Source organism: Triturus cristatus, chromosome 1_1 (genome assembly GCF_964204655.1).
Source record: "Triturus cristatus chromosome 1_1, aTriCri1.1, whole genome shotgun sequence".
NCBI lineage: Eukaryota > Metazoa > Chordata > Amphibia > Caudata > Salamandridae > Triturus > Triturus cristatus.
This window is the reverse complement of record NC_140579.1, coordinates 905,216,648-905,242,690: the sequence shown is the minus strand read 5'-3', so window position 1 is coordinate 905,242,690 and position 26,043 is coordinate 905,216,648. Positions and strand designations below refer to the sequence as shown.

The following is a 26,043-nucleotide window of genomic DNA, read 5'->3' as shown; positions in this document are numbered from 1 at the left end:
GGGGAAAGGAAGGGTATATAGGACTGTGATTAGGAAAATTATGACTGAGTAACTAAGATGACCTGTAAGTAATCCAAGCCTTACCTCCTCATGGCACTTTCTTGCCCCTTCAGTCACTGAATCGAGAGTGCATCTCAGGCCCAAGCCTTCTAAGGACTCAAGGAGCAGGATGTCTGAAACATGGAGTTCTGTTCCGTGGCAAACAAGTCTATCCAAGGAAGCCCAAACCTCTGTATGATCTGTTGGAAAATTACAGGGGTTATACTCATCAAGATGGAAGGGAAAACTCCACTCAGCGGGTCACCAAACCCATTCTCACTGCCCAGAAGATGAATCGCTTCCTAGAAAAGAGCCAGGACTCCACCCAGGACCCCAGTTCTCGAGCTAGTGCTGCTAGAACTCAAAGGCTTGTTCTCCTTTGGTAATTTATACATGCCTTTTCCACTCGATTATCTGTATTTATGCGTATTGCCTGGTTGTGAGCTAGAAGCAGAAAATCCTGAAAATAGCCGCCAGCCTCCTTCAATTTTACGAGTTCTTCCTTTCTTCTACTGCCAGAGACTCTGAATTGAGAGACTGTTTAATACAGCTCCCCAGCCCTTCACACTAGCATACGTGGTGATAATATTTGGGTCCAGAACAACCTGTCCAGATTCTTCAGAACAAGCCACTAGTTCAAAGTCCTGTTTTGAAGTTACTGTCACTGGAATGGGTCTTTCGTACTCCTGACACCAGTGGTCTACTGGGTGCTGCACCAGAGAAAACAAATGAAGATGGGACCAAGAAACAATTTCTAGACAGGACAACATCTCTCCCTGGACTCCGAGCCACACCCTAGCTGTTAGTCTATCAACAGATTGTTCAGTCAGAATCAACTTCAGTTTCCTCTGATCTGGACACAATACCCTCATATCTTGTGTCTGACAGACTGCAGTTGTGTACTGGAGGGACTGGGATGCCTCAATTTTAGTTTTGAAGTTCAAAAAGAACCTGTGATCCTGGAGGACTCTAGACAGAGTCTGAACATGAAGCTGTGCCTTGGAAAGAGAAGAAGCATAAGTTAGTAAATCTAGATATGGAAAAAGATTAATGCTTAGTTTGTGCCATAACCCCAAGGGAGCAAGTCTTTTACTAAAAACTCTTGGTGCTAAGGAAAGTCCAAATGGCAATACTTTAAACTGGTAATGCTTCCTAGCACCACAGACACAAAGAAATCTCCGAAGGTGCTCATGAATAGAGATGTGTCATCTACCTCGAAAGGGCTGAAAGGAACCTCTCAATCCTCTTTCAGAACGAAAACTTTGTTGCCAGAAAACCCACTACCTGTAGCTGAAAAGCGTGGAGTGGCCATTAGGTTGCTGTATTCTGCGGATTTCTTTAACTCCTCCAGATGTGTCCCAAATGATTTGGTTGCAGTAAAATGAAAGTGGCTCAGCATAGTCTTTTGAGCTACATCAACTCTCCAAGAACGCATCTGTATGGTCCTTCTTGCTGAAATGGCAGATGCGGAAGTGGAAACATAAGCAGTGAGAAAAATCAAAGGAAACGTCCACCAAGAAGAATATGATCTGCAGTTCCATAGCTGACAGTCTCTTCTCTGTGTGCAGTCAGAAGCTTCTTGAATCTCAGTTGCCAAAGACTGAACATCCTTCAACAGCGATTGAACCATATACAAGGCATAAGCTGAGGCTCTAATGGAAATATTAGAAGCAACGTAGACTCTTAACTGCTGCATCTATTATTTTTCATATATAAATCAAACCCAACTGAAGTGAAGGCATCCCCAGATATAATAAAACCATGAGAAGCTAACCCGCCACAAGAGTTTACCTTTACTGAGGATGGAAAATCTTCCTGGAAACCTTCTAGAGATTATCTCTGAGAGAAACCTAGTAAACCGAGATTTCTCAATGTCCTTCCGTTCTCCTGAAAGAACCTTTCTTACAGCAGCAGGACAGAGAGTTAATGACTTCAGTTCTTTATGCTAATAATGTGCAAAGAAATCCTGTTCATCAATGGAGGATGGTTCAGGGAAACCTAGATTCTGCCCATGGGTAAGCAGTTCCACAAAATCTAGGCTCTGAAACGTTGTAACCTATCTTCACCTTATACTGATTTCAGAAATATTGGGACTGCTTAGCTAGAGGTTCCTGTGCTTTCAAAGCAGCAGCGCCGCCTTCTTCATCATCTCTCGGAGATCCTTAGGAGAAGGGAATCTTTGTTCCACAGAATCCACCTGCTCCACCAGCTCCATCTCCAGGTCCTCATCAATATATCTCCCTTTTGAGACCGGGTTTGACTGCAGGAACTACAATGGAGACAGCAGAAGGATTCTTTAAAACTCCTCTCAATTCTCATGGACTGAAATCTCATGAGATCTTGTGAGCCTATAAAAATAGTGTTTCTAAATACCTTTTCTCTTTTACTGGAGCCGAGGTTCAGTAGCCTTAAAAAGGCAGCAGAGGGGGGGGGGGGGGGCGTGGCCAACTGCTGAGGGAAATGGCCGCACGGTAGCCGAGGTCCGTCGCACCACCCCCGATCAATCCGGAATTAAACATCGTGCCCTAGCCAGTATTACCTGCGGTGGAGCCTGGCTGACTGTCATCTTGCCCCACGGCTGGGTGAAGTACGGCCTCAGAGGCGTCTGTGAGGGAAGGCAGTATCTGGTGCAGTTCGGCGGCTGCCCCGTTCCTCCCTGGGCGTGTGCACTAAATCGACGCCGTGGCTGCAGCGTGGTGGACGGGCCTGCAAATGTACTGTTGGGGGCTGCGCTGTGATTCCTGACACTGCGGTTCCAGCTGAGAGTGTAACGCCCCCGCTGCCGTCTTGTTGCGGCCTGATTTCCTTCTCGCCCAAGAGCCAGTGTGCTTCGCCAGACTTCAGCAGCTTCCGCACTTTGCCATCGTGGCCCCGGGGCTGGCGCGGGGCCGGTCCTCTATAGATCGAGAGGCGTCCCGCCCCCAGGGTGCCGAGGGGCTGGTGAAGCCACATAAACCTTCCTCTGGTGTGCCGCACCCGGCCCTTCCATCGCATTGAGCCTACACAGCGGGATGCTGTGCATCGCAGTTGTGGTGCACCGGCGCCAGTTTGGAGTGAAGCCTGGCAGCGCACTAAGGGTTCGAGAGTGTGTAACATAGGGCCTCCTGCGGATGGTTGGAGCGCCTGCATTATAACTGTGGCGCGTGACTTGAGCCAGCACTCCTTGATGCCCAGGGGTGGAGGTGCGGTCTTGGGGGTCCCATTCGTTCCTGGTCTCTGGCGGTGGTCCTGTCTCACTCTGGCTTGAAATCATTGCATCACCTCAGTAAGTGGAGGCCATATGATTCTGCTGCATTACCGGTGTGGTTCTCTTTGGTGCTCATGCTAACAGTTGGTCGGGGCACTTCCGGCGGAAACCGACAGAACAGTGTGGGCTTAAACTCACTGCAGGCGGTGGAGAGTAGCTGGCACGGCTCGACCCCCCCCCCCCTCCCTGGCGCATCGGTCCCACTAGTGACATGACGAGCGGCCGCAATGCGGTACAAGCAAAATTGGACAAATTTGCGTGGCAAAAGGGCCATGAGGGGGAGCAATCTAACCCCAAACCACCTGGGAGGCAAACGGACCCCACATTGCAGGACATGTTGACTGCTATAAAGACTGTGCGTACCTCACTTGAAGCCCGTATTGACACAGTCGTCACAGAGGTTTCTTTGATAAGAGCGGACATGAGAAAGATGTCTGACTGCGTTAGTGCCGTTGAAGGCACCACCAAAGAACTGAAGAATGATACAGACCTCCTCAAGCATCACTTCAAAATGCACAGGAGGCACTGACCCTACAACTTGATGGACTACAAAGGCCACGAGACGCAACAACATTCGTATCTTGGGGGTGCCGAAACGGGCCGAGGGCCAGGTGGCTGACCTCTTTGTCGAGGAACTGCTTCTCCAACAGCTTCAGCCAAGGGGCCTTTTCAAATGCTTTTCATTTGAGCGTGCGCATCGTGTACCTGGGGTAGACCCAAGCCTGGAGCGCCCCCACGACTTCTTCTGGCAAGAGTGTTTAATTTCCGTGATAGAGATGCTATTCTCCAGACGGCGAGGGCGGCCCCACCGCTGGTGATGGACAACAGCAAAGTCACTTTCTTCTCGGAATTCACCCTGCGGGTTCAGAAGCAGCGGCGTAGCTTCCTGGACGTGAAGCGCGCGCTGAGAGACCAAGAAATCAAGTACGCTATGTTGTTTCCGGCCAAGCTGCGGATCGAGTCAGAGGATAAACTGTGGTTCTTCACTAGACCGGAGGACGCATGGGACTGGCTCGAAGGCTGGCGAACTGTCGGCAAGCGTCCCCACAAGCCCGTGGGAGGCACTGTTGTGCGACGCCAGCGGCAGGGGTCTCTGCCTGGCGGTGAATCAGCAGCTCAGAGACCGAAGGGAAAGGGACCGAAGATCGGCAAGTATAAGAGACAGCCTCTGAGGTCGGATGGTTCCCTGAGCACGCATTTCATAAGTACAGACTGTTTTGGAATGCATCACCTTTTGTAGGGGTTCCAGCATGTCATATTCTGTATCTGCACGCTTACTTTTGGTTACTGACTTGCTTTGGGTGTGTTACTATTGTCGTATGGTTATTGCACCAGCTCATTCATGATGTTTGAAAAGTATGTTATGGGGTCAAAAGGCCGGGGTTGTTATTGCCTTTACGAACAGAGGCCTCAGGGAGAGGGGTTCTATCACGTTCCCAAATCTGTTAAGGATGAGTGACAGGCAAGTTGGGGTGGCGGGTGGTTTTGTGCCCGTTATGCAGGGAGACAGGGTGGGGGGTGGGAGTGGAGGACTGGGGGGAGTCGTTTGTGTTTTGGTATTTGTGCAATGATGCTTCTTGTTTTCCTCTACATCGATGGGTCCACTCAATTTACGCAACTATACATCTTCGCTGTGGTTCGTCATGTTCACATTCAGATTAGAACTACATCGCCATGGGGTACTCATGTGGTACTTTTGGTGTTCACTTATATGCTGGAGGATCCTGTCACTGGTCGTGCTTACTCCTTCCCGCACCGCATGCCCGCCTGCCTACACTGCAACCACGGCCCTGTCCTGAGCCTATCATCTGATCCTAGACACAATATTGTTTGCGCTTCCTTACACATATGGGATCACACTTGGATCTAAAACTCCTTATGTGGAACGTTAATGGCCTGGGAGACAAGATTAAGCGGGGAGTAGTTATGCAGTACCTGAAGCACCAGGCACCAGACATAGTCCTACTCCAGGAGACGCACTTAATTGGCAACTCATGTGGGGCACTGAATAGGTGGGGGTATCGTTTGGTCGGTTATTCAGGGTTCACGTGGGGCTGGTGTGCTCATTCGTAGGGGGATGTCCATATATTATAGGCAAGAATTGGTCGGATGACCAGGGTAGGTATGTTGCGCTCTCGGGCACTTGGGAGGGGCAGACACTCAATTTCATATCAGTCTATGCCCCCCCCCCCCCGGACTACAGCGTCTTGTGTTGCGGGATATTGGAGCACTCCTACTCGACTTGCCAGCGGGGTTGTTGGTGGGGGGGGGGGGGGGGGGTGAGCGCAGGGGGGGGGGGGGGGGGGGGAGACTGATCTGGCAGTGGACGGCTCCAGGGATCGCCTCCCTCCTCGGAGGGACCCTCCAGGGGGAACTCAACTGTCAGAGTTCTTGTCCGCACTGGGCTTAGTGGATATCTGGTGATGGCTTAACCCCAACACCACACAATTTACTTTTCATTCTGGGGCCCACAACAGTCAATCACGTATTGACCATATGTTCACACTCGCTCAAGATATACAGGTCTTCTCCGACTCCAGGTGCCTTGTGCGGGGAATCTCTGATCATTCCCCGGTTCTAATGACACTAACCTTGGGGCAACCCAAGCGCCACACTACCCTCACTAGAAACCCCTGGGCACTTAAGGTACCTCACATTAGGGAGGCACTGCTCAAAGACGCGACTGCTATTTCACAGAAAATGTGGGGTCTGTCTCTTCCGCATGTGTGTTGTGGGTGGCGTTCGGTGCCGTCATGAAGGGCCGAGCCCTGTCGCTGATGGTGGGGCATAGGAGAGAACTCACAAAGTGGGTGGCTGAGCTAGAGGAGGAACTCCTGGCCAAGGAAAAAGCCCTGGTGTGTACTCCAGACCTGGAGGCACAACACTCGCTAGACATGGTGCGCCTTGACTATCAACAGCTTCTGACTGAAGCGGCCAAAGCTAGATATAACGCCACTTGGCATAAGATATACGCGCATGGTGAGCGAACAGGTAGGCTTTTGGCCTGGTCGGAGAAAAGGCCACAAGCATCTAGGTGGGTGCACTCTATCTTTGGGGCTGACGGAGAACTGCTTACTGATCCCCAGCAGATCGCCAACACGTTCGACTCTTACTTCTCGTTGGTGTATACATCCGCCGAGACGTCCGAGTCCTCCATGGCTTCGGAACTCCTGTCGACTATTAAAGTCACCTGCTTGTCCGAGCATGATAGAGACTACCTGGAGAGCGACATCACAGAGACTGAAATTCAGAAAGCAATTCAAGATGTGCATTCCGGCAAAGCCATGGGACCCAACAGGCTCCCAATTGAATTCTTCAAACCAATGGCGTCCAAGCTCTCTCCCCACCTACTGCAAATGTATACCGAAAGTTTTGATGTTGGGGTTCTACCAACTGAAGTTAGGATGGCCTCAATTGTGGTTATGCACAAACCAGGCAAACCAGTAGAGAGCTCTAGGTCATATCGTCCCATTTCCATCCTTACGGTTGAGGCGAAAATTCTAGCAAAACTACTCGCCAAAAGTCTTATCCCCTACATTACTGAGCTGGTGCATCCGGATCAATCCAGGTTTATGCCAGGAAGAAACACAGCCTTAAATTTACGGCGATTGAATGGGGTCCTGGGCAGAAGTGACACGATCAGGGAGGATGCCATCCTGCTGTCTCTGTACGCCTCTACGGCGTTCGATACGATTGAGTGGGACTTTCTTTTCGCATTGCGCACTAGGATGGGGTTTGGCCCCAATTTTGGTAAGTGGGGTCCAGCTGCTTTATGCCCAACCCACTGCGCAGGTGACAGTCAATAACCATGTTTCTGGGCCATTCCCACTGCGGCGCGGCACCAGACAGGGGTGCTCCCTATCGCCCCTACTCTTTGCCCTGGTGTTGGAGCCCTTAGCGGTTTGGATCTGGGGAGATCCGGAGATCAGGGGCTTGAAATGGACAGAGGACCACGAGGATCGCATTCCATTATATGCAGACGACATTCTCCCCTATTTGGCCTCGCCTGCGCGGTCCCTCAGTCGAGTCCTCCATATTTTCCACATATTTGGCGCCCACTCGGGATATACTATTAATTGGGCTAAATCCTAACTTTGAGGTGAACCGCCACGTAACACTAGGGGATACAGCATACCGGTGGCTTCAAATACCTCGGTATCTTTATCACCCTGGATCCGACTTTATTTTACGAGTCCAACCTGCTAATGCCCTTGACCCGTCTTTGTTCTGATGCCAAGCATTGGCACTCTCCCCCCCTGACTCTCCTGGGGCGGGCCGCACTTTTTAAGATGTTAGCACTGCCGCGTTTCCTTTATGTACTGCAGAACACCCCCAACGTGATCCCCGACACATATTTCGCCAGTATTGATAGTATAGTACGAGGACTGCTATGGGAGGGACGGGCCCCATGCATAGCTATGAAAAAACTGACAATGGGGTGGTATGATGGTGGTATTGCTTTGCCTGACATGCGGCTTTATTACCAAGCATCTCAACTGATTGCAATCAATAAGTGGGCACATGGGGAGCATGACGACCCAAGCTTTCATACAGACCGTTGGCTCTTGTGACGGGGCGGTTATAATAGGGCACTCAACACAAATCCCCGCAAGCTTCACCTCACGGGACCCACAGCACGCACAGTGGAGATCTGGCATGGAGTCAATAAGAAATGGGGCTGGCATAACACACTTACAAAAGCCACGCCACTGAGAGCCAGACATATTTGGTCAGCGCAGCAAATGCCCTGGTTTTGACAGGTGGGACATAATAGGCATTTCGACAATGGGGGGACATGTGGGTGAGGGGTAAATTGGCAACGTTTGCAGACCAAGTATCAACTAGCGCAGACTGAGGCTTTTAGATATTTACAGATTAGTCATGCAGTTACAGCTGCCTTGCCCAGGGATCTTCCTCTGCTCGAGTCCACTCCATTGGAGCACAGGTTGATACTTGACCCTATGCCTACAAAAGCCAAATCCCTTACCTATAAGAAGTTGTTGAACAATCGTCCTGACCCCATGCTCCCGTCTGCGGCAGAGTTGGGAGGTGGCCCTGGGGGACATAGATGAGGAAGACTGGCGCAACTCACTGGCTTCTCCTAGAGAAGTGGCCATCCCAATGAGACTGCGCCTGGTCCAAATGAAAATCCTCCATCGCGTATACACACGGACCGTGTTTAAAATGGGTAGAAGACCTGACCCCCAGTGCCTTCGGAACTGTAACCAGCCGGGCACTTTCTTCCATATTTTGTGGGAATGCCCCACAGTGCGACAGTACTGGGATAGGTTTACACAGCAGATGGAGAGAGCTGGTGGTAAGACTCTGAAGGACTCTCCCCAGTTGTGCCTCCTTAATATGTGGGAAGCCACAGACCTCACGCAAACTGAACAGACATGGGCCTCAATGGGGTGGGCCATTGCAAAACGCAACATTACACAGAGATGGGGAGTGGTGACGGCCCCGTGCTTGCGTGGGCTATTGATATGGATAGGGCAATGATTGCCGAGAAGGATGTGTTCAGGCACAGAGGGTGCCCTAAGAAATGAGATCATAAGTGGGGGAGGTGGAACAAATACAGAGGTGACATGTGTATCCCCGTCCATTGAATTACAGCGTGACAGACGTCAAATATTGGATGTTTCTGGACTTGATGCCATGCTCCCGCCCTAGACAGAACAAGATGCCTGCTCGATCGCAAGATGCAGAGTGGTGTGTGTGTGCGTAATCTGCACACTACTCCGCCTGTATGCTCGATGCTTAATGGTTATGCTGGTCATTGTTATCTTGTGTAAATATGGGGAAGTGAACCATGCTTATCATGCACTCTGTGTTGCAATTGGGAAATCTGTACTGTGGACCCAATTATTGCTTTATCATTGCCTTGTACCTTTTCCTTTATTTCCTCAATAAAAATTGTTTCAATTTTTTTTTTTTTTTTAAAGGCAGCAGAATATGATAAAAGCAAAAATGAACTTACATTTCAGGATGGGCTCACCAGAGACAATGAGAAACAGGATGTAGAGGAGGGTTAGTCCCTCTTTATAATCACTGGTAAAGGGGGAGGGGGTTTCATCCCTCCTTCTCGCCTACAATTTGTGTGCATAAACTTTGAATGGTCTACGTTAGAGGCTGGAGCCTTATTAGTAATGACTGGGATGAGGAAGACAATTGAGGTAATGTAAAAGAGTGGCAAGATATTGAGATTTCTGTTGACTGAAGATTATGGTACACAGTGTGAAGGAGGAGTGTATTTTCACCTACAGGAGCAACTAGATATCTTAATAGTGTTCTTGTTGGTCTGATGCTATGTGTTGGATTTCTTGATAATGGAGCAGAGCAATTTAGACTCCACCCTTATACATCACAGAAATGCAATCATATACTCGCATTTGCCATTATATTTACTGTGTGCCTTAACTTTATTAACACGTGAAGCATTCAAAACGTATTAATGAAGTGTATTCACTATAGAGACCAGAGAATGATGCACCTGTGCACGAATGTTTAGTTTAAGTGGATATTCCGAAGCTAGTTTTAAATTCCAATGGCAAGCCCAATGATGAAGTATGCTGAACAATTTGTGGGTGAGGGCAGTTTTCAAAATCAAAGTGTGTGCCACAAACTACATTTGCTATGTGTTTCTCTATACTCCTGCTCCTATTATGCATGTATAGTTCAAACATGAAAGCATGTATTCTTCATTCACGTTTTACACTTAGAATTCGTTATATTTGCATATGTAAACATGTACTCTTTTACTCACGTTTTACATTTGTTCTTCAAATTTCACATACACGTTTTGACAGCATGTTTTCCTTTTCTTGCAGGTTTATTATTTAGTTAGAGAAAGGCTTATTGTCAGTATTAGACTGCTAATAGAGGGGCATGGAAGTAAACTTGGCAGTGAACGTGGAGAAATAACTGCAAAAGAGACCTACTGTTCATCTTGTATCAGGATGGCAAGATGTTAAAGGTTTAGAACCACAGTCTCAATTCGATGTGTTGGAATACTAGAGAGATGTTGCAGATGCTCTCAAGTAATGGTTTGATTGGTCCCTGGTGGAGTGAAGTGAAAGGAGATAAGGACACTTCTGATTTTCCTGTTACTTCTAAATTGGTATTTGTGCAGTTCAAATCACCAACGATTCCCTTTACTTTGAGAGCTACAGACCTCTCTGCTTAGCCCTATTCTTGAAAGATTGAAGCTGTGTGCTAAACACGTTTCCTTTTTCCAAAGACTTCTACTGAAGTCTAATCATGCTGACACCTTCTATTCTCCCGAATTAAAAATCTTTTATAGGTGACCCCATCACTGAAGTTTCATTATGCAACACTGGTTTGCTTTAATTTGTTTTTGTATTCTAATTGCAGTTCAACTTACTGTGCTATTTTAGCGTACTTATTGTAATGTAGTACTTCCTGTATTTACTTTTAGCTTGCATATATACTAGCTTGATTAGAAATCAAAATAAAAACCTTTTAACTATATTCAGCAATTCCTAGCCCTTATAGTGGAGTCAGATTGGCTTCACGAGTTAGAAATGTACTGCTGATGTCTTCTCCCTTTCAATACTTCACATCAACTAATAAAGGTCTGTAGGAGAGTAGGGTCTGCTATCCTATGGTCACCCCAAATTTTTGCTTTTTGCTTCACTGGTTTTTGACATATTGAGGCTGTGGGCCTGCCAATCAGACCCCCAGCCTGCTGTTCTCTCTACTAAATTAAAACTATGCACCCTAGGTGCATAACCAATTGGAAGTGGATCACCCTGTCAGCCCCTGTACCAGTGTACACTAGGTACCCAGGGCATTGGTGTACCCAAGGCCTGCCAGGGGCTGCAGCATGTATTATGCCACCCCAGGCTTGGCCTAACAATCTGACACAACTGGCTGATCACTCAGCTGGGGTAAGTTGGTGTAATCACCTCTTACTTAGGTGTAGTATACCTATACCTAACCCTAAATGGGACACCTGGTAACCTATAAGTCACTCCTATGGCAGGCCTTAACAATCCTGAAGGCAGAGTGCTTGGTTCCATGTGAGATGGTGCTCTGGCATGAGCTGAGCCTGTCTGCAGTGGTCGGAACAACTTCCTTCTACTGTTTCCAGATATCGTCATACCATATACTCTGAAGTGCATTATGAACCTCGCGGTTAAATGCTATCTTTGGTTTGGCTTTATCAAAACATGTCGAGTAAGGTGTCATACGAATTGGAATACTAACCCCTCGCCAATTCTGGCGACGGGGTTAGCATTCCACCCTTCTAGAGGGACACGACATGTACAGTACCTGAAACCCGGGTAAAATCAGACATAGCCTCAGCTCCACAAAATGGATGCTGCCACCACAGACACAAGTCTGCCCTCCTGCTGCTGGGAGTCCTTCCAGCTTGGGAGGTGTGGACAAAGGGTTTCCTGCCAGGGGAGGTGCGTGCACCACCCCAGACAGGATTTTGTGTATTGGTCAGGTAGGGCTTGAAAGAAACCAGACATGCCTGTGGCTCACAAGGAGCCTCGGTGCATATGCCAGTTCAAACCGGTCCTGGGGCACACCAGTCCCGGGCCTGGGGCGAGCTGGACAAAGGATTGGGGGTGTAACCACCCCCCTTCCTGGTCCCACCCATAGGGAGGGACCTAGCAGGTAGTCCGGCCCCTAGAATCCGAATAAAGGTAGGAGCTGTGTCCTAAGACTTCAGACATCCTGGAATCAACTTGAAACTAAGAAGAAGACGGGAACTTCGACATTCTGCTGCACAGAAGACTGAAGAAAATCTCCCCTGTGGTCAGGGAGTGACCACCTTGCTAACGCAAGCACCATCCAGCGAATCACCGTCTGCTTTGCCGCCGCCTCCCGCCGGAGCCCGAGCCCAGAGACTGACAAGACCTGGACCTCCAGACCTCTCACCGCCCGATCCACAGTCCCTGAAAGGAGGAGACCCGTGGAGGCACCGAGACACGTGGAGCCAGCCATCTTGGAACGACTACGACAAGCTGACAAGTGCAACAACCGAGGCTCCCTCCAAGTTGTGCTTTGGGTCCTGAGAAGCCCAACCCTCGAGCAGCATCTGCACCAAAGGTGAGCCCTCCAGCATCTCCACGATCTGCGTGGGGCCCTTCTGCATTTTGCCACTCGACGCGCCTAACCGGTTGCTGGCCCGCTGGCTAGTGGCCATCTTGGCGACGAAATCTACGACAAACACCGCTGGTCTGGTTGCTCCAGACTGGCCCTTGCTCCCCTCCAAAGGAGCAATCCCTCTGACCTTGCTGGTCAGAACCAACAGCTGATTTCCGAATCCTTCTACAATTGCTTTTGCCAAGGCTTGTTTGCTTCGATCAAGTCGCCGACACCGCCGACAGCGAGAGCCTGCGTGGGACAGCTCGTGAGCCGACTCCTGGACGTCGTCGACCTTCAGGGACCACGTGGCTGCGGAGACAAGCTACCCCTCATCACCTGTTTGCGCCCGACATCGCCTGGTACCCACCTGGTGCCACGCTGGTCACTGGCTAGTGACTGTGAACACTGTCCCCTCTGCTTACAGGTCTTCAACATCTCCGATCCACTCTTGGATCCACTGCATCTCTTCCCGACCGACCGCCTGCAGCACTTTTGTCTACAGGCCCCACGGAACAGATAGAAGAAACCCGACGCACTTCGAGGCCTATGCACCCGCTTCCTGTGGGTGAGGTAAAGCTGGCACACCTGTGCCCAAGTGTAGTATTACATCTCTAGTGCCTGTGTTCCAAATCTTAAGTTCCTAGGTCATCCGGAAGATTCCTTTTGCAGTAACTTTGTACTTTTTACGCACCCATTGAAACCTATGGGAGCACGCGTGTGACTATTTGCTCTGCACACGCCACCCGTGGACCTCCTGGTCACTAACTGACGTTAGCTCCTTGTAGGCCCAGCGATTCTAGAGGCCCTAGGCCTTTTCCCTTTTCTGTTCGTGGTACTTATACCACTATTTTAGTATATGGTTCGAGTGGCCACCAGGGCCTATCCATATAAAGTGCAACTTCTGTGTATTATGTGATAATCTTGTTTGACGATTTGTGCTCCTGTGCTCATAAAGAGACTAGGGGTTACTTTGAGAAATAAATACATATATATTTTGAATATATATCTGTGTGGTGTCCTTTCATTGGTATAAAAGGGGGTTACTATTGGTAAAACAGCTTGCTTAACACGCTTCACGAGTTTAGCCTCAAAGACTGCTTAGCCTACGCTACCACTAGGGCAGCTAGTCCAAAAAGGTTGACTTACAACCACACCATAAGGGTTGCTTGGCATGGTACAAGGTGGTCACTAGAACTAGTGAACAGCATATACCAGGCCAACTTCTCACATTGGTGAGCAGCGGTGGGATTTGAGCTTGCTGTGTTTTACCATTGTAATCTCTTGGTTACCAATTGAAAGATCACATAGGTACCTGTAGGTACATATAAAACAAGATTAGATATACATAAGTTCTACTGAACTTAGTTGTTGTAGAGCAAAGGGAGTAGCACACCCTGACTACAACTACTAGATAGGTTTAGTAGGTAAACCCAAGTGTAGGTAGATTGCAACACATCCACCCACACTTAAGAGCAATGGCCGGGGCAGAGGGGTCCACTGTACCCATCTCTGTTGAGAGTGACCCCCAGAGGGCACCATCCAGCTTTGCTACCCTTAATCAGAATGAGCTCAGGCATTTGGCAACTCTTAGAGGCCTTAAACAGCCCAAGAACCCAAACTCTGCTGAGCTCAGAGAGCTCTTACAGAATGATGAGAATCAGAGAGCACTCAAGAAAGCTTCCCAGTTAGCCCCCTTAGGGACAGGAACAGGAGGCCCCCCTTCTAAAGATGCCACTGAAGTACCCCTTCCCAATAGTCACCCCTTAGATGGGATGCCTACCACAGAGGATGAGAGTGAAAAGGATACTGACAGTAGTGAGGATGAAGGGAGAACTAGCCCAGTGCCAAGTGTTATACTTGGCCCAGCTAAACCAAGGCTATTGGGGACTGACAGTGGGTTCAACCCACTGGATCTCCCCAGTGGACTTAACACAGGGCTGGGAAGGCAAAGGAATCGCTCAGGTGACTCCAATGCTTCCCATGGCTCTAGAGGCTCTCAAGGTCACTCCAGGAGAAGGATGACCACCCCTCAGAGGAGGGAACATGAGGCCAAGATGCAAGAGGCCCAGCTGAGGATCAGGAAGCAGGAGCTAGAAGTAGCCCTGATGGAAGAGAAACTTAGCAAGGCTAGACAGCATAAAGAGAGTGGGTCTATACCCACTGGTGGCAGCATTGTCCCTAAGGACAAAGATAGGGTTTTCGACAATAGAAACCTGACTAAGGTTGTGCCCCCCTACAAAAGTGGGGATGACATCCACAAGTGGATAACTGCTCTTGAGAGAGCCTGCAAAGTACAGCAGGTTCCTGAAGATCAGTGGGCAGCAATCCTCTGGCTCTCCTTTGAAGGAAGAGGCAGAGACAGACTCCTCACTGTTAGAGAAGAGGATGTCAGAAACTACAGAGTCCTGAAGAGTGTTCTAGTTGATGGGTTAGGCTTAACCACTGAGCAGTACAGGTTAATGTTCAGAGACACCCAAAAGACACAGACTCAGGACTGGTCTGAATACATTGAATGTGCCACTAAGGCTTTGGAGGGTTGGTTGCTGGGAAGTAAGGTATCTGATTTTACAGGATTGTATAATTTGATGATGAGAGAACAGATTTTAAATAACTGTCAAAACCAGCAACTGCATCAACACTTGGTTGACTCTGATCTGACCTCTCCCCAAGAATTGGGAAAGAAGGCAGACAAATGGGTCAGAACCAGGGTTAAGCAAAAGAACCAGAACCAGGGCCAAGGGGGTGATCAGAAGAAAACAGACCAAAAGGGTGGAGATCAGAAACCTAAAGACCAGAAGTCTTCAACAGGGCCCCAAACTACTACTAAGGAGGGTGGGTCCCAACAGTCCAAAAAGAAGAAAGAAGGTCAAAAGAAACCCTGGTGCAATCATTGTAAAAATACAACTCACTGGACTAGTGATTGCAAAAAGGGTGGAGCCCCCAACACTGTTGCCCCTAAGGCACCTGCTCCCAGTACTACTGTTAGCAGTATTGGTCCCCAGACAAAGGGTGTAGTGGGAATCACTATGGGAACTGAAGGAGATTCTGACTTAGACAGAACCCTTACACAGGCAGTCTTGATCTGTGATGGCGACATTGATTTGTCCCTGACTGTGAGCCCCAGTAACCTGGGCAAGTACAGACAGACTCCTTTAATTAATGACAAAGTGGCTCAAGCCTACAGGGACACATGTGCCAGTGTCACTATGGTGACACCAGGCTTTGTGGACCCTGGACAGTACATACCAGGTGAGAACTACCTGGTGACCAATGCCAGCAATGCCACTACTTCACACAGTGTGGCAGTTGTTAACTTCTCATGGGGAGGGGTAACTGGCCTCAAAAGGGTTGTGGTTAGTGCAGACCTCCCAGTAGAATGTTTGTTGGGCAATGACCTAGAGAGTTCTCTATGGTCAGAAGTGGAGTACAGGACTCATGCAGAGATGTTAGGTATATCATCACATGTCCTTGCTGTGACCAGGTCACAGGCCAAAAAGTGCCTCACTGAACCACAGGTCTTGGATCCTGGAACAATGGACCAAGCACCTACCAAGAAGAAGAACAGGAGGGTCAAGGCTGTGCCTTCCCCCCTGCCTCAGAGTGATGATCAGCCTTCCCAGGAAGCTGATCTAGAGGACCCTGAAGGAACTGTCCCTGAAGAGCTTGAACCTGATCAGGTTGAGTTTCTGGGGACAGGGGGACCTTCAAGGGCTGACTTGAGGCAGGCTCAGTTATCCTGTCCCTCTCTTGAACCCCTCAGACAGCTGGCTGCTGCTGAGGCTGCTGGGAATGCTCAAGGTACCCATAAAGTGTATTGGGATGAAGGGCTCCTTTATTCAGAGGCTAGAGACCCCAAGCCTGGTGCAACCAGGAGGTTGGTTATACCTCTGCAATTTAGGGGCTTCCTCCTTACCTTGGCCCATGATATTCCTTTAGCAGGACACCTAGGCCAGAACAAGACCTGGGACAGACTTGTCCCTCACTTTCACTGGCCTCATATGAATGAAGATACAAAGGAGTTTTGTCGCTCCTGTGTTACCTGCCAAGCCAGTGGCAAATCAGGTGGCACAACAAAGGCCCCCCTAATACCACTACCTGTGGTGGGGGTCCCCTTTGAAAGAGTGGGAATAGACATAGTGGGTCCCATGGATCCTCCCACTGCATCTGGGCACAGATTTATACTGGTGGTAGTGGATCATGCCACCAGGTATCCAGAGGCAATTCCCCTTAGGACCACTACAGCTCCTGTTGTGGCCAGGGCCCTGCTGGGAGTATTCTCCAGAGTGGGGTTTCCTAAGGAGGTAGTATCTGACAGAGGTACCAACTTTATGTCAGGATACTTAACAGCTATGTGGAAGGAATGTGGTGTCAACTACAAGTTCACCACCCCTTATCACCCACAATGCAATGGGCTTGTTGAGAGATTCAACAAGACCCTAAAGGGTATGATCAAAGGATTACCTGAAAAGCTCAGGCGAAGATGGGATATCCTTCTACCCTGCCTTCTGTTTGCTTACAGAGAGGTCCCACAAAAAGGAGTTGGCTACAGCCCCTTTGAATTGTTGTTTGGGCACCCTGTGAGAGGCCCACTGTGTTTGGTGAAGGAAGGATGGGAGTTACCTCTCAAAAAGCCTAAGCTAGACATAGTGGACTATGTACTTGGTCTCCGCTCCAGGATGGCTGAGTATATGGAGAAGGCATCTAAAAACCTTGAGGCAAGCCAGGCCTTACAGAAAGCTTGGCATGACCAAAAGGCTGTCTTGGTTGAGTATCAGCCAGGACAGAAGGTATGGGTGTTGGAGCCAGTGGCCCCAGCAGCACTCCAAGACAAATGGTCTGGACCCCATACAATCCTGGAAAAGAAGGGAGAGGTCACCTACTTGGTGGACCTAGGAACTCCCAGGAGTCCCCACAGGGTACTCCATGTTAACAGGCTTAAAGCATATGTTGACAGGGCAGACATGGGCTTGCTCATGGCTACAGATGAGGGACAGGAGGAAGAGAGTGACCCTCTCCCAGACCTGTTGTCTCAGAACCCTGAAGATGGCTCAGTTGAAGGAGTGACCCTTGGAGGCAACCTCACTGCCCATCAGCAGACTGAATGTAGGCAGGTTCTACAATCATTTTCACATATGTTTTCCTTGATACCTAGTCAAACTGACTGGTGTACCCATGTTGTGGACACTGGTGACAGTCTGCCTGTAAAGAACAAACTTTACAGACAACCTGACCACGTCAGGGACTGTATAAAGGCTGAGGTACATAAAATGCTGGAATTAGGTGTCATTGAACCCTCAGAGAGCCCCTGGGCTAGCCCAGTGGTTCTGGTCCCCAAACCTCACACCAAAGATGGCAAGAGAGAGATGAGGTTCTGTGTGGACTACAGAGGACTCAATGCTGTCACCAGGACAGATGCACACCCTATTCCAAGGGCAGATGAGCTCATAGACAAACTAGCTTCTGCAAAGTTTTTGAGCACATTTGACTTGACAGCTGGCTATTGGCAAATCAGGTTAGCTGAGGAGTCTAAGGCCAAAACAGCATTCTCAACCCCAGGTGGGCATTATCAGTTTGTGGTGATGCCCTTTGGTCTGAAGAATGCACCTGCCACCTTCCAAAGGCTGGTGAACCAAGTCCTTACTGGGTTGGATGACTTTTGCGCAGCATATCTTGATGACATTGCTGTCTTTAGTTCCACCTGGGAGGATCACCTGATCCACCTGAAGAAGGCTCTTGAGGCTCTGCAAAGGGCAGGCCTCACTATCAAGGCTACTAAGTGCCAGATAGGGCAGAGTAAGGTTGTGTATTTGGGCCACCTTGTAGGTGGGGGCCAAGTTCAACCACTGGAGAGTAAGATACAGTCCATCAAGGATTGGTCCCCTCCAACCACCCAGACTCAAGTTCGAGCTTTCTTGGGCTTGACTGGGTATTACAGGAAGTTTGTTAAGAACTATGGGTCCATTGTGACTCCTCTTAATGATCTGACATCCAAGAAGATGCCCAAAAAGGTTCAGTGGACAGTAAGCTGTCAAAAGGCATTTGATGACCTGAAGGAGGCCATGTGCTCTGCACCTATCCTGAAAAGTCCTGACTACTCCAAAGAGTTTATTGTCCAAACAGATGCTTCTGAGTTGGGTGTGGGAGCTGTGCTGTCACAACTTAATGTAGATGGTCAAGACCAACCCATTGCTTTTATTAGCAGAAGGTTGACCCCCAGAGAGAAGAATTGGTCAGCTATTGAGAGGGAGGCCTTTGCTGTGGTGTGGGCCCTGAAGAAGCTGAGGCCATACTTGTTTGGCACTCACTTCAAGATTCAGACCGACCATAAGCCCCTCTTGTGGCTAAATCAGATGAAGGGTGAAAACCCCAAACTGCTTAGGTGGTCCATTTCCCTACAGGGGATGGACTTTACAGTGGAGCACCGGCCAGGTACTGACCATGGGAATGCAGATGGTCTCTCCAGGTACTTCCACTTAGGACATGAAGACGAGACTGGTCAAGGCTAGTTTAATGTCCCAGCGTTTGGGGGGGGGTTGTGTAGGAGAGTAGGGTCTGCTATCCTATGGTCACCCCAAATTTTTGCTTTTTGCTTCACTGGTTTTTGACATATTGAGGCTGTGGGCCTGCCAATCAGACCCCCAGCCTGCTGTTCTCTCTACTAAATTAAAACTATGCACCCTAGGTGCATAACCAATTGGAAGTGGATCACCCTGTCAGCCCCTGTACCAGTGTACACTAGGTACCCAGGGCATTGGTGTACCCAAGGCCTGCCAGGGGCTGCAGCATGTATTATGCCACCCCAGGCTTGGCCTAACAATCTGACACAACTGGCTGATCACTCAGCTGGGGTAAGTTGGTGTAATCACCTCTTACTTAGGTGTAGTATACCTATACCTAACCCTAAATGGGACACCTGGTAACCTATAAGTCACTCCTATGGCAGGCCTTAACAATCCTGAAGGCAGAGTGCTTGGTTCCATGTGAGATGGTGCTCTGGCATGAGCTGAGCCTGTCTGCAGTGGTCGGAACAACTTCCTTCTACTGTTTCCAGATATCGTCATACCATATACTCTTAAGTGCATTATGAACCTCGCGGTTAAATGCTATCTTTGGTTTGGCTTTATCAAAACATGTCGAGTAAGGTGTCATACGAATTGGAATACTAACCCCTCGCCAATTCTGGCGACGGGGTTAGCATTCCACCCTTCTAGAGGGACACGACATGTACAGTACCTGAAACCCGGGTAAAATCAGACATAGCCTCAGCTCCACAAAATGGATGCTGCCACCACAGACACAAGTCTGCCCTCCTGCTGCTGGGAGTCCTTCCAGCTTGGGAGGTGTGGACAAAGGGTTTCCTGCCAGGGGAGGTGCGTGCACCACCCCAGACAGGATTTTGTGTATTGGTCAGGTAGGGCTTGAAAGAAACCAGACATGCCTGTGGCTCACAAGGAGCCTCGGTGCATATGCCAGTTCAAACCGGTCCTGGGGCACACCAGTCCCGGGCCTGGGGCGAGCTGGACAAAGGATTGGGGGTGTAACCACCCCCCTTCCTGGTCCCACCCATAGGGAGGGACCTAGCAGGTAGTCCGGCCCCTAGAATCCGAATAAAGGTAGGAGCTGTGTCCTAAGACTTCAGACATCCTGGAATCAACTTGAAACTAAGAAGAAGACGGGAACTTCGACATTCTGCTGCACAGAAGACTGAAGAAAATCTCCCCTGTGGTCAGGGAGTGACCACCTTGCTAACGCAAGCACCATCCAGCGAATCACCGTCTGCTTTGCCGCCGCCTCCCGCCGGAGCCCGAGCCCAGAGACTGACAAGACCTGGACCTCCAGACCTCTCACCGCCCGATCCACAGTCCCTGAAAGGAGGAGACCCGTGGAGGCACCGAGACACGTGGAGCCAGCCATCTTGGAACGACTACGACAAGCTGACAAGTGCAACAACCGAGGCTCCCTCCAAGTTGTGCTTTGGGTCCTGAGAAGCCCAACCCTCGAGCAGCATCTGCACCAAAGGTGAGCCCTCCAGCATCTCCACGATCTGCGTGGGGCCCTTCTGCATTTTGCCACTCGACGCGCCTAACCGGTTGCTGGCCCGCTGGCTAGTGGCCATCTTGGCGACGAAATCTACGACAAACACCGCTGGTCTGGTTGCTCCAGACTGGCCCTTGCTCCCCTCCAAAGGAGCAATCCCTCTGACCTTGCTGGTCAGAACCAACAGCTGATTTCCGAATCCTTCTACAATTGCTTTTGCCAAGGCTTGTTTGCTTCGATCAAGTCGCCGACACCGCCGACAGCGAGAGCCTGCGTGGGACAGCTCGTGAGCCGACTCCTGGACGTCGTCGACCTTCAGGGACCACGTGGCTGCGGAGACAAGCTACCCCTCATCACCTGTTTGCGCCCGACATCGCCTGGTACCCACCTGGTGCCACGCTGGTCACTGGCTAGTGACTGTGAACACTGTCCCCTCTGCTTACAGGTCTTCAACATCTCCGATCCACTCTTGGATCCACTGCATCTCTTCCCGACCGACCGCCTGCAGCACTTTTGTCTACAGGCCCCACGGAACAGATAGAAGAAACCCGACGCACTTTGAGGCCTATGCACCCGCTTCCTGTGGGTGAGGTAAAGCTGGCACACCTGTGCCCAAGTGTAGTATTACATCTCTAGTGCCTGTGTTCCAAATCTTAAGTTCCTAGGTCATCCGGAAGATTCCTTTTGCAGTAACTTTGTACTTTTTACGCACCCATTGAAACCTATGGGAGCACGCGTGTGACTATTTGCTCTGCACACGCCACCCGTGGACCTCCTGGTCACTAACTGACGTTAGCTCCTTGTAGGCCCAGCGATTCTAGAGGCCCTAGGCCTTTTCCCTTTTCTGTTCGTGGTACTTATACCACTATTTTAGTATATGGTTCGAGTGGCCACCAGGGCCTATCCATATAAAGTGCAACTTCTGTGTATTATGTGATAATCTTGTTTGACGATTTGTGCTCCTGTGCTCATAAAGAGACTAGGGGTTACTTTGAGAAATAAATACATATATATTTTGAATATATATCTGTGTGGTGTCCTTTCATTGGTATAAAAGGGGGTTACTATTGGTAAAACAGCTTGCTTAACACGCTTCACGAGTTTAGCCTCAAAGACTGCTTAGCCTACGCTACCACTAGGGCAGCTAGTCCAAAAAGGTTGACTTACAACCACACCATAAGGGTTGCTTGGCATGGTACAAGGTGGTCACTAGAACTAGTGAACAGCATATACCAGGCCAACTTCTCACAAGGTCCATACCACGAATGGAGAATTTTTTTTTAACAATTAGACCAAGGGATTATGTTTCAAGGTTCATCGCTCGTTCAGTAGTGTGACAGGGTGGCAGATTGTACGTTATAAGTAATAGGAAGTATATTTGGAACATGTCAGGGAAATCCGGGTGGTGTCCCCTGTGACATGACAAGAAAGGGTGTGCAGCATGCTGGCCTGACTTGTGGGGCCCAATCAATAGCGGCTCACAATTGGCGAGTCGCAAAATGGGATGGACAACAGTGTCAAAGGGACTGTTTGCGATTCCCAATGGGGTCGCAAATTGCGAGGCTCATTGTTAGACCTGGCACCATTGGCGTGAGTCTCCCTTCCTTTTTTTCGCTGTGTCTCCTCTGTTTTTGCTGGTTATAGATGCTCTGGGCGCTGTGCCGCTGCCATTCAGTGCCACAGCGCGAATGCTCCCTTTGTAAAGATGACATATGAATTGGTACATCCATGATTGGCTTATTCAGTTTACCTGTTAGTCCCTAGTAGCGTGGCCGGTGTGTGCCCAGGGCTGGTAAACCGAATGCTGCTGGTGGGCCTGCAGCACTGGTTTATGCCACCCACAGAAGCAGCTTGTAAAGTGTGTCTCAGACCTGCCACTGCAGGGTCTGCGTGCAGTCCAGAACTGCCATCTTGGCTGTGAAGTGCACCCGCTTCCCAGCCCCTAAACCTTCCCTTGGCATCATGTAAGCCCCCCTTATGATAGGGCGCATAGCATGTGTAAGGTAGGACATGCCCTGTTGTATGTAGCATGTCCTAGTAGTGAATTACACCCAATTTCGTTTTTCACTACTGTAAGGCTACCTGTTCTCCATAGGCCAGAATGGGAGGTCTGGGCTATTACATCCTATAGTCCTAACTGACCCACAGAACATGGTAGAAAAACGAATCTAGTATGCCTGAGCTCAGAATATTAAAATACATCTTTTAGTGAAGGTTATTTTTATATTCTGTGTTTGAAACTACCACTTTTAGAGTATAGGTACTTTCTTGCCTAAGCCTTCCAGTTGCTCTGCTATTATGTGTATTGGCTGTCTGGTTTTGGAGGGACAGGGCAGGCTGAGTCAGACCTGGGTTGAATAGAGCGACCTGCCTAGGTGTGAGGGGAGGGGTAGCTCCTGCACTTGAATAGGGCTGTGCCTGGCAAGGTGAAAGCTGGCTCCACCTCTCACTGTGCGTCTGAGGCAGACCCCCTCTTTCTGAATCAACAAAGTGCTCCAGGGCTGGGCAAAACTGGTTCTGGCTGGGTTCAGAGGCTTGGGACCCCTAAGAACAAAGACTTTGGGGGTATAAATATTTGTGCACAAACCCCTACAATTTGTATTGCTCCTGGATAACAAGAAGAACCTCTGTCCGTGTGGCTACAAGAATCTGCAGGAGAAGGACTGTCCTTGTGCTTGTGTGCTGTTCCTGGGACTGGCCTGCAGCTGTTACTACTGGACTTCAAGAAGAGGAAAGGAACCTTGATTGGACTTTTATTTCTTTTGCTACAGCAACTACCCAAGGGCTAGGAGAGAGCTAGCCTCCTGCTGGAGTCTCAGGCACATCAGACTCCACCATCAGCCTCCTGTTTCCTCCCAGCGAGGATTACTATCTGCAGGTGAGGCTCCTGTATGTTCCAGGACCTCTATTTCTACTGTTGAGAAGAGAGCGCTGAAAATCGTCGCTAACCTCCGTTAGCGAGCCGCTGCAGCTGGTGAGCGTGAGAAAAATCGCCGCTCCGCTGTCGCCGAGCGCTCGCTAACCCCGAAGATCGTCGCAGCACCTGTCTGCGGGCCTGAAAACGCCCGCTATCCGAAGATCGTCGCAGCACCTGTCTGCGGGCCTGAAAACGCCCGCTATCTGAAATCATCGCAACAGGATCATCGCAGCGCGGACGCCGAGCGTTCGCCATTTTCCCCGCATCGAATCCGGATCGTCGCTCCCTCGCGGAGCGCCATCTTTGTCAACGGAGCAAGATCGCACACGCAACAGGCTCGGTGCATCATCCTCCCTTCGCGGCAAGGATTTCATCGCATCACCGGCTTAGCGTGAGGAAGTTTGTCGCTTTGTCCTGCCCGCAACCCAGCGCATCATCCTCCCTCGCGGTAAGGATTCAACGCATCGCTGGTTAGCGTGAGGAAATTTCTCGCTACAGCTCCTTAGCGACATTTTTGTTGCTTTGCTCCAGGAACCAGATACTTTGTGAGTAAAAGGGTCGCAGAGACCCCTGCCTTGAACTAAACATCATTTTGTGCATCCTGAACTATTTTTCCTTGCAGCATTTCTAAAGTAATTATATTTTTATAGTATTGTGGATTTTTACTGTTATTGGTCTTGTGATTAAGTCTATATAAAAATACCTATTTTTCATAACTACTTGAGTGGTGTCCATTTGTAGTGTTCCTCATTATATTACTGTGTATGGTCATAAATGCTTCACAAACTGCCTCTGAGATAAGCCTAGCTGCTCGTGCTACGTTACCACAGGGTTGAGCAGGGGTTGTCAAAGGGTGTAGGCTGCTTACTCTGACTTAGGAAGAAGGGTCCCTACTTGGACAGTGGCCAGCCATTGCCAACTAGAGACCCCCATTTTTAACATTCATGAATATTAATGAGCCACTCGCAATTTGGGACCCCATTGGGAATGGCAGGCCCTCCCAGGTATGGCTGGACTCAGCAGACCACCATGTCTGGGACTGCTTTTAAATAAAGCCGTTTTTTTTTTGTTTTGTTTTTTAATGCAGTTTGTTTTCCTTAAAGGAAAACAGGATGCATTTTTTTTTTTTTTTTTTTATTAAATGAATCGAGCCTGCCCTTAAAAAATATTTACAGAGCCTGTCACAAATGGGAAGGGTTGCCCTGGAGACCCCTTCCAATTTGCAAGTGTTTTGGTACATAGCTTTGTGGTCGCTATTAGGAAGGGAAAGCCCCTTCCTAATAGCAAGTTGCAAAACCTATTTAGCGAGTCGCAAATGAATAAAAATTCATGAACAAACGGGTCGCAAACCCATTTGCGCATGCAAAAACGGGTCGTACATCTGGCCCTTAATGCGTTGAATTCTGAACTCTCTGCGATTTTGCTTCCTGTAGTAAAACAAGTTTAAAATACACATATTATGATCCAATCGCCGACCGTTCTACTGGACTCGCTACACTGCCTGGAGTTTGAAAAACTAGACTATTCATTAAGCACAAAATAATGTACTGGAGTATACACTACGGAACGCCAAACATTCTATGGAACGTATTGAAACTAGCAAAAAAGCCTACCCATCAGTGGGAGAAGGTGAAGCAATAGCAGGAGCATCCGGCACTTTACAGGCACTGCTGCCATCTATGTGGAATATCCGTGACCTGCAAGGAAATAAAATGATTAGGAGAGACTCCATTAGCAAAAAATTAAACAAGGTTTACTCTAAAATCAATCACATGACATTACATGACTGCATAAGAAATATCCAGGGAAGCTGCGTAGAACGGAACGGCTTAGACTGGAAACTGGAATTAAACGCCAAATTACCAATCACCTATGAACATACTGTGCACTAAACACATTCACATATTAGTAACAAAACAAAAAAAAGTGTCACGCCACTTGCTACCTTGTTGAGAAGTCTTCCGGATAGGAGGGTCAGGTGTAATTCTAGGCCTGGTTACGTCACAACAAGGAAAGTTTAGCTAACAAACAAACAAGCCAAGTGGAACCATATTCAGACTACAACAACCCAAGTCCAGTACATGCAAGCACTAGCTAGACTAGGACCTTCATCTACGAGAACGTCTCATCAACTACTTACACGGATGGTCATTTAAATCAACCTTATATCTGTTGGCCGTAGCTGATCTTTTAACGGATGTCATTTATCTGTATTTAGCACTTCCTTGTTGCATAACAACCAATACCACGGCTGAACATAGTTTGCGAATTGTCTGGAGTGGGCGGCACTGCAATGATGATTTGAGGAGATGACCGAGGATTGGAGCGTTGGGGACCCCAGCCAATCCTAGTGCGACATACAGAATTCCGAAATGCTGATTGGCTGACAAATCGGCACATGGCTAGCCGATGCATCCTCTTAATAATTGGCAGGTGAAAACGAAGTTTAGCTGAAAGTTCGCGCTCCGATTTCTTTACTTCGTCTATGGTTGGGTAGTCAGAAAGCGGGCCATGGCAGACTGTCTTCAGTCCGGTTAGGATACCCCGCCCTTTGCAGTTCCTGATAGGAATGAGGAGTCGTATCAACGAGGAGCAAAGTAATGCAAGCGAAAGATGGATTGGGAAGAGGTGGGGCGCTGCGGCCAGGGCGAGTGACTCTGGAATCCGGGGATCACGGTTGGAT

The 26,043-nt window shown here is 49.1% G+C and overlaps 1 long non-coding RNA gene across 1 annotated transcript; it reads right to left on the bottom strand.

The window, feature by feature from the left end:
* Positions 1 to 121: 121 nt before the first annotated feature.
* LOC146871261 (uncharacterized) lies at positions 122 to 25,628 on the bottom strand. Its single transcript, XR_014959534.1, has 3 exons — positions 25,501 to 25,628; positions 24,974 to 25,057; positions 122 to 239 (listed from the first exon to the last, which is right to left on the bottom strand). It is a non-coding gene; the product is annotated as an uncharacterized LOC146871261 (long non-coding RNA).
* Positions 25,629 to 26,043: the final 415 nt, after the last annotated feature.